Raw genomic sequence first — 19,048 nt, 5'->3', positions numbered from 1 at the left:
CCCAGAAATGGACCCACAAACATATGGCCAACTAATCTTTGACAAAGCAGGAAAGAATATCCAATGGAATAAAGACAGTCTCTTCAGCAAGTGGTGCTGGGAAAACTGGACAGCAACATGCAGAAAAATGAACCTGGACCACTTTCTTATACACAAAAATAAACCCCAAATGGATGAAAGACCTAAAAGTAAGACAAGAAGCTATCAAAATCCTCGAGGAGAAAGCAGGCAAAAACCTCTTTGACCTTGGCCACAGCAACTTCTTACTCAACACGTCTCTGGAGACAAGGGAAAGAAAAGCAAAAGTGAACTCATCAAGATAAAAAGCTTCTGCACAGCAAAGGAAACAATCAGCAAAACTAAAAGGCCACCGACAGAATGGGAAAAGATCTTTGCAAACGACCTATCAGATAAAGGGTTAGTATCCAAAATCTATAAAGAACTTATCAGACTCAACATGCAAAAAACAAATAATCCAGTGAAGAAATGGGCAAAAGACATGAATAGACACTTCTCCAAGGAAGACATCCAGATGGCCAACCGGAACATGAAAAAATGCTCAACATCACTCATCATCAGGGAAATACAAATCAAAACAACAATGAGATACCAACTCACACCTGTCAAAATGCTAACATTAACAACTCAGGCAACAACAGATGTTGGCAAGGATGTGGAGAAAGAGGATCTCTTTTGTACTGCTGGTGGGAATGCAAACTGATACAACCACTCTGGAAAACAGTATGGAGGTTCCTCAAAAAAACTGAAAATATAACTACCCTACGACCCAGCCATTGCACTACTAGTTATTTATCCAAGAGATACAAGTGTGCTGTTTCGAAGGGGCACATGAACCCCCATGTTTATAGCAGCACTATCAACAATAACCAAAGTATGGAAAGAGCCCAAATGTCCATCGATGGATGAATGGATAAAGAAGATGTGGGGTGTGTGTGTGTGTGTGTGTGTGTATACACATACATATATACACACACACACATACATACATATACACGCAATGGAGTATTACTCGGCAATCAAAAAGAATGAAATCTTGCCATTTGCAACTACGTGGATGGAACTAGAGGGTATTATGCTAAGCGAAATTAGTCAGAGAAAGACAAATATCATATGACTTCACTCATATGAGGACTTTAAGAGACAAAACAGATGAACATAAGGGAAGGGAAGCAAAAGTAATATAAAAACAGGGAGGGGGACAAAACAGAAGAAACTCTTAAATATGGAGAACAGAGGGTTACTGGAGGGGTTGTGGGATGGGGGGTGGGCTAAATGGGTAAGGGACATTAAGGAATCTACTCTTGAAATCACTGTTGCACTATATGCTAACTTGGATGTAAATTAAAAAAATAAAATAAACTTTAAAAATCTTTTAAAAAAGATATTCAGATATTAAAAAAAGAAGAAAACGGTGGCTCCTTAGAGACAGAACTCAATGGGATGCTTATTTTATTTTATTTTATTTTTATTTTTAAGTAGGCTTCATACCCAGCACAGAGCCTAACATGGGGCTTGAACTCATGACTCTGAGGTCAAGACTGGAGCTGAGATCAAGAGTGGGATGCTTAATCGACTGAGCTACCCAGGCACCCTGGGATGCCTATTTTAATTGGCATCCCCCAAGCATTTTCAAGATTCTTGAGATCTCCAAACATTTTCAAGATTCTAAGTTTGCCTTTCTGCAAAAACACTATTTCTAAATTAACTGAGGCAACTAAATCATCTAAAGAAGTCAAAATGATTTCTGAGGCTTCTTTTTCTAACTAAATGGACCAACTTAAAAGTAATTTAGAACTTCAATGGCCATCATCTTTCAATCTCCCTAAACTTACTTTCTCAAAACTGAATTGGATAGCCATGGCTCTAAAATTGTCAAAACTGAATAGGCTTTTGGGATTTTGAAGCTTCCAAACATTACCAGGAGTCCCAAATTGCTGCTCTGCAAAATACAATTTCTAGACTAGTGGAAGAAAGCAAAGGGGGTGGAGGGGAAGGGCTTCTGTGGCTTCCTTTTTCCCTTCCTGTCTTTTGTGTCTCAGGATGTGTCTTATGTTCAGTCCCTACCTTCTCTATATCACCCCCCTCCCATACTAACCCTTTTACTGAACTTCCCTTTTCCTCTGAACTTCTCCCCACTCTCTCCTTTCCTGAACCTAATAAAACCTGCTTCTTTAAAGTTAGGTCTTCTTGCTTTGGATTCTGTGTTTTCCCCTTGCTGCCCTTCCCATGCTTATACTCTGTCTCTGTCTCTCTCTCTCTCAAAAATAAATAAACATTAAAAAAATTAAAATTTAAAAAACAGGGCACCTGGGTGGCTCAGTTGGTTGAGTGCCTGACTTTGGCTCAGGTCATGATCTTACCCTTGGTGAGTTCAAGCCCCACATGGGGCTCTGTGCTAACAGCTCAGAGCCTGGAGCCTCCTTCGAATTCTGTGTCTTCCCCTCTCTCTGCCCCTCTCTCACTCACACTCTGTCTCTCAAAAATAAACAAACATTAAAAAAGATTAAAATTTAAAGTTAAGTCTTCTGAAGATCTGAATAAACCCCAGATTTCTTATGCTGCCTGGACCAAGGCCAAACTGCAAGCCAGAGTTAGAGTTTCCTAAAGTGACTCAGGACCCATGTTTGCTAGAGAATTTAACATAGTTACTCCAACTTACCACCCTGCTTTCTCAGATTTGTATCAGTCAGGCCATGTGCTTGTTGGTGAGAACCAGGCCTAATGTGGGATGAAACTAACCCCATGAGAACATCCTAAAGGATTTAGAGAAATAAACCCCTAACTTTTGGCAAGATGCTAGAACAGTCACTGGAAATCTTCACTGGGAAATTACAGTAGCTTTTTCCAAGCCTGCTGATTGAGGAACAAAACTCAGGCTTGCACACAAAAGCCTGATGAACCTATTCATGACCATTATAATCAGCTTGTCTATAAAGAAGATTCTGGTCTTCCTTTAGAGGCTGAATCCACCTGTGTAGTTTAACTCTGTTTACTGAGATCTTTTAGTTAAAGGACCAGCATGAAATGGGAAATTGTGTCCACTCCAGAATTAGCTAGCTTGGCAAACCAGCTCTCTCACACGCTAGAGGAGTCACCTCAAAGAATAACCACTAGGGGCGCCTGGGTGGCTCAGTCGGTTAAGCGTCCGACTTCAGCTCAGGTCACGATCTCGCAGTCTGAGTTCGAGCCCCGCGTCAGGCTCTGGGCTGATGGCTCAGAGCCTGGAGCCTGCTTCCAATTCTGTGTCTCCCTCTCTCTCTGCCCCTCCCCCATTCATGCTCTGTCTCTCTCTGTCTCAAAAATAAATAAACGTTAAAAAAATTTACAAAAAAATAACCACTAATTTTCTCAATTTTCTTTTTTTTAATGTTTTTTTTTAATGTTTTTATTTCTTTTTGAGACAGAGAGAGACAGAGCATGAGCAGGGGAGGGGCAGAGAGAGAGAGGGAGACAGAGAATCTGAAGCAGGCTCCAGGCTCTGAGCTGTCAGCACAGAGCCAGACGCGGGGCTCAAACTCACAAAGTGTGAGATCATGACCTGAGCTGAAGCTGGATGTTTAACCGACTGAGCCACCCAGGCGCCCCGTCTCAATTTTCTACTCTGGCAAATGAAGGGCCTAACAGACCAAAACCCCCTGGCTTTCTGCTATCACTGCAAAGGGCCAGGGCACTGGAAAAAAGATCGTTACAAATGTAAGCATTTCAGAAGCCTTCAGCCCTCTAGCCAGCTTTTCCAATGTCTTCTTAATTCCCAGTGACGGGGTTCTGAGGACCTACAGGGGCTCCTCCCAGTCCTCCCTCTTTTTTTTTCCCCCCAGTTCTCCCTCTTAATCAGCTTGGAAAAACCACTCTCCAGACTAAGAATGAATCTCTTTGTTTTAGTGACCCCAGAGCTGCATTCTCGGGGCTCAACAGCACTGCTATAAAGTAGGTCCTGTCTCACAGCATGAAAACAGTTCAAATAGTGGGGGTCTCTCATAAACCTCAACAGGTCCCTGTCTCTGCACCTGTTCCCGTTTAGGCCCTTTGAGATTCCCATCCTTTTTTCCTTAATTTCTCTACCCCATTCATTTACTAGGCCAAGATTTCTTAGGAAAGTATCATGCCAGAATTTCTCCCAAAAGAAAAATAATTCTAGAATCAAAATCACCACGAGGCATCTATGTGGCTCAGTAGGTTAAGGAACTGACTCTTGATTTCAACTCAGGTCATGATCTCATGGTTTGTGGGACTGAGCCCCACATTGGGGTCTGCACTGATAGCATGGAGCCTGCCTGGGTGTCTGTCTGTCTGTCTGTCTCTCTCTCCGCCTCTCACCCTCTCATACTCTCTCTCTTTAAAAATAAATAAACTTAAAAACAAATTGCCAACCAGGTGAATTAAATGACCCTTCAACATCTTTTATTTGCTCCATCCCTAATGTCACTATAAAGGAGTCTGGGGACGCTGAGCACTTATCCCTATTGGATCAGTAGGGATAGATTCCTTTATGGGCAGATTCCTCAACTGATACTGGCAAAATTCACAGTGCACCTCCCATCAATATTCAAACAGATCCCTCGACACCTCTCCCCAAAAGTATATTAAAAAGAGAAACCCTTTAAGGCATCAAGCCCATAATACGGCACCATGGACTCAGGGCCTTATTATCCCCTGCACTAGTCCCTGTGATACCCCAATTTTATCTGTGAGAAGACCCAGTAGCCAAGAATGGAGGTTAGTCCAGGACCTCAGAGCAATAAATAACAACATTATCCCTCGGCGCCCTGTTGTTCCTAACCCCCACACACTGACATCTGTTTACGCTGAAAGCAAATTCTTTACTATAACTGTTCTATACAGTGCATTTTTAGTCTCCAGTTGATAAGGACAGCCAGTATCTTCTTGTTTTCATTTGGGAAGAACAGTACTATACCTGGACAGTAATGCTCCAGGGTTATACAGATAATCCTTAACTTTTTACAAACCTTAAAAACTGATTTGGAAGATATAAAGTTTTCTGCAAGCTCTGGTTGGTTACAACATGTACATGACTTGCTTCTCTGCTCCCTTTCTCAAACCTCTTCACAGGAGACAGCATTCACCTGTTCAAACTTTTGGCCTTAGGGGCACCTGGCTGGCTCAGTCGGTGGAGCATGTGGCTCTTGATCTCGGGGTTGTGTTCAAGCCCCACACTAGGTGTAGCAATTACTTAAAAATAATAATATCTTTTAAAAAATACAAAAAAAAAAAAAAACACTTTGGCCTTAAAGAGACATAAAGTCTCTCTCTCTCTCTTTTTTTTTTTTTTTTTTTTTTTTCGGTTTGCTCAAACTCCAGTTCCATTCCAAAACTACATTTTGCATTCAGATGAAACTCCTCATGACTGCTTAACACTGACAGATTTACCTTTTGATTTCCGTGAAATTTACAGGAAACTCCTCTAACCAATGCAAATTTTTCATGGCTCGCTGATAGTTCTTATTTATAGGGTGAAAATGGTAAATCCTGTGCTGGGAATGCTAGTGCGACTCCTTCTGAAGCCACTGAAACAGCACCTTCACCTTTAGCTACTTTAGCCCAAAGGGCAGAGTTATAAACCCTTACTTGAGCTTATGCCTTAGCCCAAGGTAAAACAGTAAATGTTTATATTGATAGTTGCTATGCCTTTGGGGTAACTCGTGACTTTGGAATGTTACGGAAATAACCAGGTGTCCCTACCTGCAATGGGGACAAAATCAAGTATGGTTCCTATGTCCAAAATTTATCAGATGCCATACTTCTGCTGGTTGCTCTGGCTACTGTTAAGATTACCGTGCATTCCAGATTCACTCCCTGAAGGCCAAATTAAACACCTTGCTGGTATTTCCACCAAAAACACTGTTCTCAAGGAAACTAATGGCCTAACCTCTGTCATGTTCCAAAAGGATGTTCTCCCAAACGATAATTTGGGAAAAGTGACCGGAGATACCCAACAATTGGCCCCAGAGAGGGAAAAACAATATTGGAAATCTAATAATTGTTGGCTCAATACAAAGAGAACCCTGGTTTGGACAAAATAATCATCCATCCCTACCAGCAATTCTCAAATTCCTACTACTTACCACTGTACATGCCTTAAACCATTAGTCTACTGACAAAATGATCTCATTCAAGAGCCAGTATGTTTTGATAATATTGATAAATATGTTTGGGTCATGGTTTGTATGTTTTTCACTGGGCACACAAACTAATCACAGTGATTTCCTGTACTTCTTCTGGAGCCCCAAGGAAGAAGGCATGACTTTGTCCATGGGACTTCCATCTGCTGGGAAATCTTGCAATCATGTGAAGCCTCAAAACAAAAGTAATGTGAAAGACAGCAACCAAGGCTTGGTGACATCTGAGACCCCAGATTAAATTAGACCTGAAGCTAGAATTCCCTTGGTCTTTAAGTTTACATGAGCCAATGGATTCCTTTTTCCATTTTGATCAAATTTGAGCAGCTTCCTGCATTTATAACTAAAACCATCTTAGTTTTCTTCCCCTCCGATCACACCTTTTCTGTTCTTCCTCCCCACACTTCCTAAATGCGGGTTGTATTTCTACACCATATCCTTAATGATCACTCCACTGCCATCAGCCTCTCTTCTATGGACTCAACCTCCATAACACTAGTTGTGTCCCCTCCCCCAAGCTACAGCACTACACTTCAGCCTTCATGTCTGACCAGCACCCCAAACTCAATAGGTCCAAACTTATCACCTCCTTTCCAACCCACACAAGCTCTTCTGTCTTCCTTCAATACCCTAATCAACCTGAGATGTACTCCATGGGAAGCACATCCTCATCACTGTCTCCAACCCCCTGGTGAAAACTACAGACCCCAAATGGTGTCACTTACACCAAGTTCCCATACCAGAGCTTAATACCTAATCTAATTGCAGTTTCAACCTCCCCCAGAAATGTAGTCTTAACTGTGCAGTCAGGAAGTTCTGGTCAGTGGCAGTAAGTATGCCACATGGCCCTCTTCATCCCCCAAATGAAGAAAAGTAATCTGCATGAGAAGACCTTCAGCTTCTCCCCACTTGCCTGGAACAATCCTTTTCTTTAGCTAGTAACTTTCTCCCCCGCACCCCTTCCCAAAAAAAACCTTCCATTCTATACAACTCCTCAGAGCTCCCCTCTATTTGCTAGATGGGATGCTGCCTGATTCATGAATCATTTAAGAAAAGCCAATTCAGTCTTTAAAATTCACTTAGTTGAACTGTTGTTGTGTAACAACCCCCACCCACCCTTCACCTCATCAGTTCTCAAACCGTGTGACCTTCTCACTCACAGGGTCTTCCCTTATTCCCATTCCCACTGCTAGTACCCTTGCTGAAGTCTGCACGTCAACCTCTCTCTACTATGCTGGTCTCTCAATTGCTTTCTCCACCATTTCCTCCTTTCTCTAATTTATTCTGCACACACTCCCAGATTAATATTCATGAAGCACAGTTCTGATCACACCCCGCCTCCACTCATCTTTGCCTAGTGAATTAAAGACCAACTGCCTCCCTTTCCGGGGCCTCCACACTGCACACACCACATGCTCCCACCAAACACAACTAACTACACTTTGGCCCTGATTACATCCCACTCTTCCTTCTTTCCCTCGCTCCTTGCCTTTTCTCCTCCCTGCTCATCCCTTAAATCCCATCTTAGAAGCCACCGAGACTCCAGGAAGGTCTTCCCTGATTCTCATCTGTAGTAGGAATAAAAAAATGCTCCCTCCCTCAATATAGATTGACTTCCTAGGAACCTGTGGATATTACCTTACGTTGCAGAAGAGTAAATATTCCCTCATATGGCAAACGGCGTGACTGAATTAAGGATCTTGAAAGGAGGTGTATTCTGGCCCCTAAATGCAGTCACTTGTACCCTTATAAGAGGGGGGCAGAGAAAAATCTGAGAGAGGAGGGGCAATGTGGCCAAAAGCCAAGGAACGCCAATAGTCACCAGAAGCAGGGCAGAGGCAAGGCACAGGATCCCCCCTAGATCTGAAAGGGGTGCAGGCCGGCCAACACTTTCATTTCAGCCTGCTGGCCTCCAGAAGTGAGAGAATAAACTTCTGTTGTTTCAGATCACCCAGTTCGTGGTAATTTGTTAGAAGAGCCCCAGGAAATAAACAGCCCATCCTTCCCACCAGCTTTATCTCCTACAAATAAAGTTCCCACAGGATGTTACTTACACCTCTCTCACACCATTTGTTGCCCAAGTGTATTTATGTCAAGAGGGAACTTTCCATAATCTGATTTGATTTCGAACTCCTCAAAAATCGGGACTGCACTATTCATCTTTATCTTGAATGCTCCTTGCCTTGAATTTGGTAAAAGCTACATAAGTGTTTTTTTAAAAACTCACTGAATTTTAATCAAATTCATCAATCTTTATCTACAAAGCCTAGAATCATGGCAGGCCAGCATTTCTTTGGGGAAGACCACCCTAGAGCTACAGCGCTACAAATCCAACTGGTGACTAAAAGGGTTGCATTTTCACCCTTCCCAAAGGTTAAAATGACTGGGATGCCCCAGGGGGCGCCCATAAAACCCAGGGTGGCAATGAGCTATATTTCCAGACAGTCATAATGTTGCCAGGAATAATGAATAAGTGGGCAGAGTAAAACCTTTTAGGGCCCTGAATGGTTCAGACCTGCCCTACAAAAGGTAGGTCTGTGCACATTTCCCTTGAACAATGGGAAATGCTCCAGGAAGAGTAAGAACACATTTGTCCTTTGAGCTGATCGGACTAATTAGTGGAAGGGCCCTTCCAACACTAACACTTCAAAATGCTACCCTCCTATTAAAAAAACACCCACTTTGTTCTTCATAACACTACTACCACCTGAAATTATTACACATTTGTCTGCCTCCGCTGGAGCACAAACTCCAGGTAGAAGGGACTTTGGGGGGCGCCTGGGGGCTCAATCGGTTAAGCCTCCGACTTCAGCTCAGGTCACGATCTCATGGTTCATGGGTTCGAGCCTCTCATAGGGCTCTCTGCTCTCAGCACAGAGCCTGCTTCAAATCCTGTCTCCCTCTCTCTCTGCCCTTCCCCCATTCACTCTCCCCCCCCAAAAAACAAAAGTTAAAATAAACATAAAAAAAAAAAAAAAAAAAAAAAAAGAAGGGACGTTGGTTATTCACTGCTACATCCCCATGGCCTACAACACTGTCTGATATATCTGAGGTCCCCAGCACAGGTTTCTTCAGAAAGGGAGGAAGAGTGGGAAGATGACAAGTTAAGGAACAATTAAACAGTTCTCCATTTCTGACTCTGTAGGTTAAAACAGCAAGCATAACTTCTCACATAACCAGCCGCTCTGCACGAAATGGTCCCGTCTCACTGTGTTCCCCCAGATTTGCACATTCCCTAAGTAGAAGGAATGGGAAATTTTTAAGAATGTCCTAAGGATGAGGCATCAAACATCCAAGAGAATAAAGGTGGTAGGAGAATGAGAAAATAATCTCCAGCAGCTACTGACTGCTTTCCTGTCCAGCAATCTTGCAAAAGGGAAATACCTGCTTCCTGCAGCTCGGGCTTCTAGAAGCTAAGCCCCTGTCCAACTGGTTGTTGCCCCAGACAGATGCAACAACCAAGAAAATCACTCACCATCTTTGCAACAGGTGCAGCTGTGACGGCCACTCCAGTCTCTGCACTGTGGACAGGCTGGCTCTTGTGCCCACCCAATTCTGTCTCAGCTGACAGTTGAGGTTTGATGAAAAAACTCTAACACCTCAGTAATCTGGCATTAAGGAGAAATCTGCGAATCCACAGTGAAACTTCTCAATAACCAAAATGTACCTACTTCATCAACAAAAAATGGCTTTTTATGTTCAGGATTGTAAATCTTCTACCCAAAGATTATTATGCACTTCTGCAACGAGGACACTTATTTAACAGGGCATCATTCTAGGTTTCCTTCGTTAAAAAAAAAAAAAAAAAAAAAAAAAAAAAAATCAGCTGAGTAAATTTTAAAGCTCTCATTGGCTTTTTTGAATGATTCTTGAATAGGGCAGCATCCCTCTAGAAGACAGAAAGGAGCTCTGACTAGCTGTACAAAATGAAAGACTTTTATAGGCAGAAGGGAGTAGGAATAAGGAAGTCACGCTAGGCCCAAGCAGATTGGTTACTGTGAGATCGTTTTCCTTTAGGGGACAACAGGGGTCTATAAGGCAGATTACCTAACCGGTGCTATCAGATGACTTCTGACTGGTTTAAGATTCCATTTCTGCCAGAGCCAAAACTAAGTTTCAGTTTGGTGATGTAATGCTTAGCGAAAGTGACTCCATTTTTGGACCAGCTATGTTGTTTTCAACACCTGAAATCTCTACTGTTCTTTTGGCTGGGCAGGACTCAGGGGCTAGTGAATAAAGATGCCGCCTGCCCCAATAGTACAGACCCTGTGCTTCGTGCTTAAGTTTGAATCCCAAAGTATCCTCCCTCATTATCAGGCCACTGGCTAGCTGCAGACCTGTCTTGAGAGAGTTTCCAAGCTGCCTCTCTCCCAGAGAACTCTATCAAGGATGGAGAACTCAGATGGCCCAGGTTCTTAGAACTAGGCCTGACCTGAGAATGGATACAGGGCGTGAGTAATTCACAGCTCAAGAGGGTCCTCAGGCTCAGTGCCCAATCAAGGACTTCTAGGCACGCGCTGTTAGACACCAGCCCCTGCTGCTCTCAAAGCATTTACTCCAAGAGGTCGTGGCTGGGAGCAATAATCTCTCAATCAGAAAGGCTTGAGAATGACAGGACCACATGACACTTAGGCCCTGCAGGTAGGTTTCCTGCAGCCTGAGGGAGACATGGGGTGAGAAGAATTATCTATCTGTAGGCTTCTACACAGAGAGAAGGAAATGCAGGTCAGCACAGTGCTTTGTGGCAGGTGACAGGGAGGAGCTGTCTACACCTCGTCCAATTCATCTGTCATACCTGCATGCTATCTATACACCAGCAGAGTTTCATTCTATTAGGGGGAGGCAGAGGATGAAAGCCATGACAGCCTCCAAACCACACAACCTCCAAAACAGTGAGCAAATGTATACCATTCATATTCACAAAAACATTTGCGGTACTTAAGAATACTGGAATTCACTAAGGCTACATTAATAATGAATATCAATCCTGTAAACACAAGTAAGAGGGAGTGATAAACTAGACAAAAACAAAAAGGCTGCAACCGACTTTCCAAAGAAACAAGTCTATCTCAAGAAGAGATCTCAGAGGCATGGGGAAAGGGGGAACCAGTATATGCTGTGTGATCTTAGAAGAAATAACGTCACCTTCTGGGCCTCAGCTTTTTCACCTATAAGAAAGAAACAATTCTTGTCTCAGGGGTATTGAGGAGATAAAATAAGGTAGGTGTTTTTCAGACTGTGGATTGAAACTTACTGGGTCTTAAAATCAGTTCAGTGGATCACAACTAGCAAAAAATAAAATCAAATATGGCGCCAGAAGTCAAGCTACTCCTAAAAGGGGTACACGTCATGTTAACATAATGTGGCACTTCAGTATTAGAAATAAATCCTGACATGCCAATATTTTCTTTTTGCTCTACAACAACTCTAGTCACTACGCTCAACAAATTCTTCCTGCAACCAGAGCCCTGGTTCTCACTGCCTGGCCAGTTGCTAATCTTCACAGCTGACTTAACACCACTCCACCTTCTGACAACCATATGTGCTAGGGACAGCTAAGTCTGACAGCAACCAAGGAGCTTATGACCAAGTCGGCAGGAGAGCTGTGCCTTTACTGAATCTCATGGGACCTGCACAAATCTAAGACAAGGAGTCCAACTCCAGAGACTTTCTTTGCTGATGAGACAGCACCTACCCAGAATTTGAACAATCTCCATAGGAGACTGGAGAAGGAAGGAAGATGAAGAAATGGGGTGCAGGAATAGAGAGGGTGCCACAGAGGAGCTGGGGCTGAGGTGGGCATCAGGGGATGAGGGCTCTATGCCACGCGTGCTTCACATTGCTCGAGCCTCCTTGCAGCCTGCAGGGCCTGTGCTGAGATGCCCCTGCTTCCAGCATGCAGGCCCCAAGGAACTCTGGGGCCACTGCCCCCACTTCCTCTCTCCAAGACTGTTGCAGAGTGAGGCAAGTACTCTCCCACCCCCATGGGGCCCTGTTGGCCAACACTGAGACACTCACAGGTCTTCCTGTGTTAGGGCCAATTTGGCCAAACGACAGAAGAAAATGACTGGGGAGACCAGGAAGCCAGGAAGGCAGAATGGCAAAACAAAGTGCATTGAACTCAGATTCAGCCTCCCTGGGTTCAAATTCTCACTGAATTTCAGGCCTTTTAGCTCATCCCTGTAAAATCGGAGTCAATACTTTTTTTTTTTTTTTAAGTTTATTTATTTATTTTGAGAGAGGGAGAGAGAGTACGTGTGTGTGAGCAGGGGAGGGGCAGAGAGAGTGGGAGAGAGAGAGTCCCAAGCAGGCTCCATGCTGTCAGTACAGAGCCGGACGCAGGGCTTGATTCCACGAACTGTGAGATCATGACCTGAGCCGAAATCAAGAATCAGACACTTAACCAACTGAGCCACCCAGGCATCCTGCAACCAATACTTATAATCCAGGAAGCCTGCCTTTAGATATACATACAAGTGGCCAGCTAGTGGCTGCATGATCAGTCAGGCCGTATAATAACATCACAGCCCTACTGAACAGCGCCCCCTGGCCCTCAAATACCTGCCAGGTGATCACTGCACCATGTCTATGAAAAACAAATTATCATTGTAAAAAAAAAAAATCCTTTAGGAACAATATCACTTTGGCTCTTTCAGCTCCCTTAACTATTAAAAAAAAAAAACTCTTATAATACAGCCATGCCAACAGAAAAAAATCAGGAGAGACAATTTGCCAAATACAAATAACCTGTATACTTATTTAACCTCACTAATAATCAATGACATAAAAAAGAAAATGGCCATAGAAGCCATCTTCTCACATCAGGGTGAGTAAATAGATAAAGAGAATATTCACTGTGAACGAGGCTTGGAGAAAACCAGTACACTCACATAGGGCTCACACAAATATAGATTAGTACCACCTTTCTGAAAGGCAATTTGGAAAGACGTATTAAGAGCCTTTAAATGATTCACATCTCCTCTGATCTAGCCATTCCTTGATGAGAAATATATCCAAAATGAGTATCTGGAGAAATGTATCATTTACATGAGGATGTGCATCACACCATTATAAGAAGAAACAATTTATATGATCTACTTAACAAAAATAGGGAAAAACACCAAGCAGCCATAGAAAAAAGATCAGCAGGACGTGATAAAAATGTTAGCAGCAGCTACATTCTGGGTAGTAAAATTAAAGGTAATTTAAATTTTTTAATACTTTCTCATCACCTCCACATTTTCCACCAAACAAGTATTGCTTCCGTAATTTAAAAAAAGTACTAAATGGATACATCTAAGCCTCTCAATTCCTCTGTGCTGACATCTCTACTGGCTTCCCCCTAAACTCTCTGGTCTGGCCCTCAAGGCCTTCCCATTGGGACCCCTGACTCATTCTTGGTGCATCTTTCCAGACACATTCCTGCTCCTCCAGCTCAAATGTCACCACCCCACAAGACTTTCCTCCACCCCCGCCCAGGCAGTGCTGAACACTTCAGAATGATGAGCGAGCCCTAGAATCCCACACAGATGACCACAGGAGGCAACATAAGATTCTTCAAAAGTAACCAAAACAACCAGCCCCTGAGGTCAGCTTCCACAACCACATCACCTATACTGAACTCATCAAAGCTAAGAGAGATCTGTGATGAATGAAGATGGACATCCCAGGCCAAATTTCCCTGGAAAAAAGGGGAGCCCTGAAAAATCTCAAACCATCCTGGTTTCCCATCCCCTTTTTGGTCCCCTGGACACTAAAAGTCTTTGTTTTCAACTTCAAATAGTGGCTCATTCTCGTACTTTGGACATTTTTTTTTTTAATCTTATTAATACAGTATTTGTCTTTCTTCTGTCAAACCCTGAGCCAACCACTTTCCACAGGCTGCCTGGGGAGGTATAGGAAAAGGAACATACAGGGCAGATGAGACTCAGGAGAAAGATCTATGGGAGGTGGAGACGGCTACTTCACATGGCAAAGGAGGTGAGAAAGGCCACCATCAGGAAAAAAAGCCCCTTGGCCTCCAAGAAGGCAAAGCCCAGGACGACACAGAAGAAGAGCTGTTGCTTCAGAGAAGGGTTCCTGACATAACCAACGATGGAAGTACCAAACACTGTCCCAATTCCAGCCCCAGAGCCAGCCACCCCTCCTGCGGCAGCCCCAGCCCCAATGAACTTGGCTACTGTGTGGACGTCCCTTGAAATGGCACTGGTTTGGAAGATGTGGCTGGGAATAAGTAAGGCATGGGACTGCCAAAGCTGATAAGGCTCTCAACTTTCAGTGGTTTTAACACCGCTGCTCAACAGCTGAGAAGTGCTCCTGACAAAGAAGGGGTGGAGACAAACTCTGCCCAGGTGTACATTTTCAGGGGACGAGGGGCTGTGGCAGGAGAGCTGTGCCCAGTGCAGAGAAGACAGAGAGCTCCTATTTTAGATACTTTAAGACCAATGAGAAATGTAAGAGTCGTGTTAGAATGCCAAACCCAACACTCTAGATAATTCTTCCTGAGATCCAGGAAACAGGATGTCTAATCATTTCTCCTAGGACTCAAGCAAGACCCTCAAGCAGAACGATGAGATGCCACCTGTCTGATAAAAAGCCTCTAGGAAAGGCGAATATCTCTGGAAGAAATGGCCCTTTGTCAGAAGTGCTCAAAATAGCTACTCTGCCATGGCGTGTTTTCAGCAGACCACTATGTGAAAACTGAAAATTCTCTGTACAGGGAACTCTATGGAACAGACAGAAGATAGAAATGGCAACTGTTCTGGAAAACTGAGAGTCTGGCTGACATCCCTGTAAGAAAACAAAGCCCATGTGGCTCTTGTTCGCCCAACACTATAGGAGATGACAGACATCAGTCTCAACACAGCACAGAGCAGATTGTAGTGGGAGATTCTATTTAAACTAGCCAGTGAAGAAGGTCCTTGGGCTTCTACAACTACCCTCATACTCAGAGTAGGATGGGACACTATACACCTACAGTGGAAGGGAACAGAAAAGATTCATGATTTATGCCTTCGGAGGTAAGCCCCTGGAAAAAAACTGGCTAGAGGCAATCAGAATGCAGGCTGGCTGGTCAGTCCCCCTGAGCCTGCTTACACATGCGACATAATGGGACCCTTTCTCAACTGATTATTTTTCCACCAATGACCTCTTATTTAGAAGACTATTATTATTTTGAAGACTGAACTTATTAGTAACTGATTCATTTCTCCAAAGAAAACTGCCATGTCGCACTAAGACCCTAACCATGGCATGCTTGTTAGGCCCTTCAGGTAGCAAGACAGCCCTGCCAGGATTTCCAGCAATTGACTGTTCCAACATCTAGGGAACATACATTTCCGCTGCAATGGTGGAAAGAGGCTACATGTGCGATAATCATTTTTCTCTGAAACCATCTTGTTAAAGCAGCACCACCGCTGGCTATCTTGAACAGGTACAATTTCATAAGAATTAAGATCATCATTTTAGGGGCACCTGGCTGGCTCAGTCGGTAGAGCATGCAACTCTTGATCTGGGGTCGTGAGGTCAAGCCTCACGTTGAGGAGAGAGATAACTTAAAAAAAGAACAAGAAGATTGTCATTTTAGGTAACATTTACTGCTCTTCCCTAGAGAGAGATCACAAGATATAAATTAGAGGAGGGATATGAAACTGAGAGCCTGTTTTTTTTTCCTCTACCTTCAGAAAAAATGTTGCTGGACATAGTTGGGAACTACTGGGATGCAGGGAGTTTTCTGGATATTACTCTTGTTTGCCAGACATTTATGGACCACTCACCAATAAATACCCAAGGCCTGTGCCTGGACGGTTCTCCCACTAAGCAGCAGGCAGCTCCTTGTGCTTGATCCCCTGGCCCTTCTTTCGCATTCCCACACCTGTGAAACAGCCCCTCTTTTCTCCTTGTCCGGCTGTCAGTGACTCGGCTGTCTACCACCACCAGAGGAGACCCTGAGCCACAAAAACTGGACTTTTCTACTCTCTACCTTCGTCCTCCCACAGCTTTGCTTCTTCACTGCTATGCCAATTTTTCATAGGCATCTTCAGGCCCATGGAAGTGCTCACAGTTCTCCGTTTGTCCCAACATCCATTCTCCTTTCCTTCCATTGTAATAGGAACCCCAAGGTTTAGTCAAGCACACAACCACCAAGAGGGGGCGTTTCCCAGTTTCCCTTGCAGCCAGACAAGGACATGTGAGAGTTCTGGCCAATGGGATAGATGCAGAAATAGTGCATTTCCTAGAAAGAGTCCTTACAGGAAAGGACTCTCTCCTTCCCTTCTTCCTCTTGGAATATGAATGTGATGGCTGGAATTCCAGCAGCCATCCTGTACCAGGAGTGGAAGTCACCCGACTCATGATGGTAAACAGCAAGATGAGAAGAAACCTGAATCTTTGACACTGTGAAGCTGCTGGAGTGCCCACCTCCAGACTTCTTTTGTGTGAGGAAGAAGTGTATCTATACTTCTGTCTTGTTTAAGCCACTATCATTTTTGGTTTTCAGTCACGTGTAGCTTAACAGGGCAGCAACTACTTTTTGGTACAGAAGCCAGAGACTTTGTGGTAATGCTTAAAGAAATAGGTTATAAACACACACAGTATTGGTTATTTCATAAGATGATAGAAGCTAATAAATATTATAAAAGTTTAACAAAATCCATTAAATGGGCCACGTATAAAGCTTTTATATTTGTATACATGTATACAAGTTTGCAGTTCAGAAAAATTTAGGCCCCATCACCTTCTGAGATACCATCTTCCATGAAAGGATTTTTGGACCATTGTGGGAAACAATGGTGGCAAGGTAAAACCTTGTCTACTACTCATTCTACTTGATCTACTTGAAAAGCTGTGTTTCTTTTTTCTCAAAAACTTGTTCTTTCAGGATCTGGTAGCACACCTCTCTCCTGACTCTTCCTTGGTCCCCTGCCCAGTCTCATCTCCTCCACCAGCCAACTCCAGTCAAACACAGGCCCTTCCTAGGGTCGCTCGTCAGCTCTTGCCCTTCTTAATGTCAAGAGCAGAAGCCCGGAATTCACAGGTGTCATCAGTCAAGAGCAACCATTTTTATCCTTCGCCCCCAACACAGAACAACAAAGGGTTGCAACAGCCTGCTTCTAATGTAAGATCAACTCAGTCTCTCAAAACTGAAAACTTCCTGTTGGTAAAAGCAGACAGAGCACATGCCTTTTGACCTCCATATCCCACTGAAATGAATGTCATTAAGCACAGTAAGGAATAAAACCATGGCCTTTTAGGCAGAAATAGTAGGGGACTGGGACCATCCATGGATGTGAGATTTTAACAAATTTCTGGATAACAAAGTAAACTGAAGAACAAAGATGGAGGAAATGAAACAAAGTGTAGACAAGAGTATACACTTCAGGAAGGCTGCAGAGAAAGTAGAAGCCCTCTGCCCTCCACCACCCTGGAGGGTTCTGGATTGAGATCTGACATATGGGATGGTGGATGGCATCTAGGAGGTCCCACTCCCTAATCGCTCAACCTAAAATGAAGTCTATCGCACAACAGGCCCCATCTAAGCACAACAGAGTCTCAGACAAATTCCCAGTCTGGAGAGAGGTGAGCCAAGACATTGCTATGTGTCCTCCTCATCCTCTCCTTGTCCAAATGGGAAAACTTATTTGGATTATCCTGCCTCCTTCCTCCTGTCCCAGCTGTCCTTGAAGAAGAGAGGGATGGAAGATAACCTTTAGTTCGTAGTCACCAGACCCAGTGAGACCATTGGACATAAAATGGTGACACGGAACTCTGGGCTGCGTAGAAGGACTAACAACTGGATGGGCTTGGTGCCGCCTGTCTTGGGAGGAAGTGAGGTGTTCTGCAGGCCGGAAGAAGAGACTGTTTCAAGCAAGCACACCCTGCGAACCCTCCCCAGTTGGTGTTTGCCTGGGAACATAGGCACAGATTGTTAATATGCAAACTTCAAACAATGCACATGATCTTCAACATGAGGTTTTCAGTCAATGTTTATGTAAGAAACAAATGTATATTTATGTCTCAGAAATCCATTTGGCATTTAAAAAAATATTTTTAATGTTTATTTATTCTTGAGAGAGAGAGCGCGCACAAGCGGGAGAGGGGCAGAGAGAGAGAGGGAGACACAGAATCCAAAGGAGGCTCCAGGCTCTGAACTGTCAGCACAGAGCCGAACGTGGGGCTCAAACCCATGAACTGCAAGATCATGACCTGAGCTGAAGTAGGAAACAAAACAGTGCATGGGGAAATGTTCAAGTTACATTCCAAATAACACTGGGAGGAGGTCAGAATCATTAGATAAATTTCAAGTCATTAGTCAAAATTCAAAAGGAATGTACAGTCTCCAGAATTACTGGAATTTTAGAGTCGCACTGGCAACATATGCTTTGTGAATATATAAGAGGTTTTCCTTTAGAAAAAAAAAAATGACATGATGTCTTACAGCATCATACAAAGAAATTTTTAATGTAACAACCAGGAATGTAATGTAGCTACATTCTGTAGTTTTTTCATCCTAAAGCACGGTCCACAAGAAGATGAAAGCTGGCCAGTTTAGGAAGCTCCGCTACAACACCAGGCAAAGGTGAGTGGGTTGCCCAGTTTGACCATCCACCTAATAATGGATCCCGTCATTAGGGTGACCATATAACGTATCCTCCAAACTGGGACACTGTAGGGCAAAGGAGAATGTCACCCACCTCATCTACATCCATTAGCAAAGACTGCTTCAATCCTTCTCTTCCTTGGTGAGTAATAATGCAGTTCATTAAAGCCGCAGTTCTTGATTTTTTTTTTTGCTTTTTTTTTTAATTCTCAAGACCTCTTTACACTCTTAATTACTGAGGACCTCAATAGTTCTCTATGTAGGTTATATGCATCAATATTTGCCATTATTG

General features: G+C 43.5%; 1 protein-coding gene and 1 pseudogene across 1 annotated transcript in view; both read right to left on the bottom strand.

Moving 5' to 3' along the window:
- The window catches only part of CDS2 (CDP-diacylglycerol synthase 2), a 56,237-nt gene that overhangs the window by 26,902 nt on the left and 10,287 nt on the right, over window positions 1-19,048 (bottom strand). The gene's annotated exons all lie outside the window — the stretch shown is intronic.
- On the bottom strand, window positions 12,530-18,162 carry LOC122237252 (annotated as a pseudogene).

This window comes from Panthera tigris, chromosome A3 (genome assembly GCF_018350195.1).
Source record: "Panthera tigris isolate Pti1 chromosome A3, P.tigris_Pti1_mat1.1, whole genome shotgun sequence".
Classification (NCBI taxonomy): Eukaryota; Metazoa; Chordata; class Mammalia; order Carnivora; family Felidae; genus Panthera; species Panthera tigris.
This window is presented reverse-complemented; position numbering and strand designations above follow the sequence as displayed.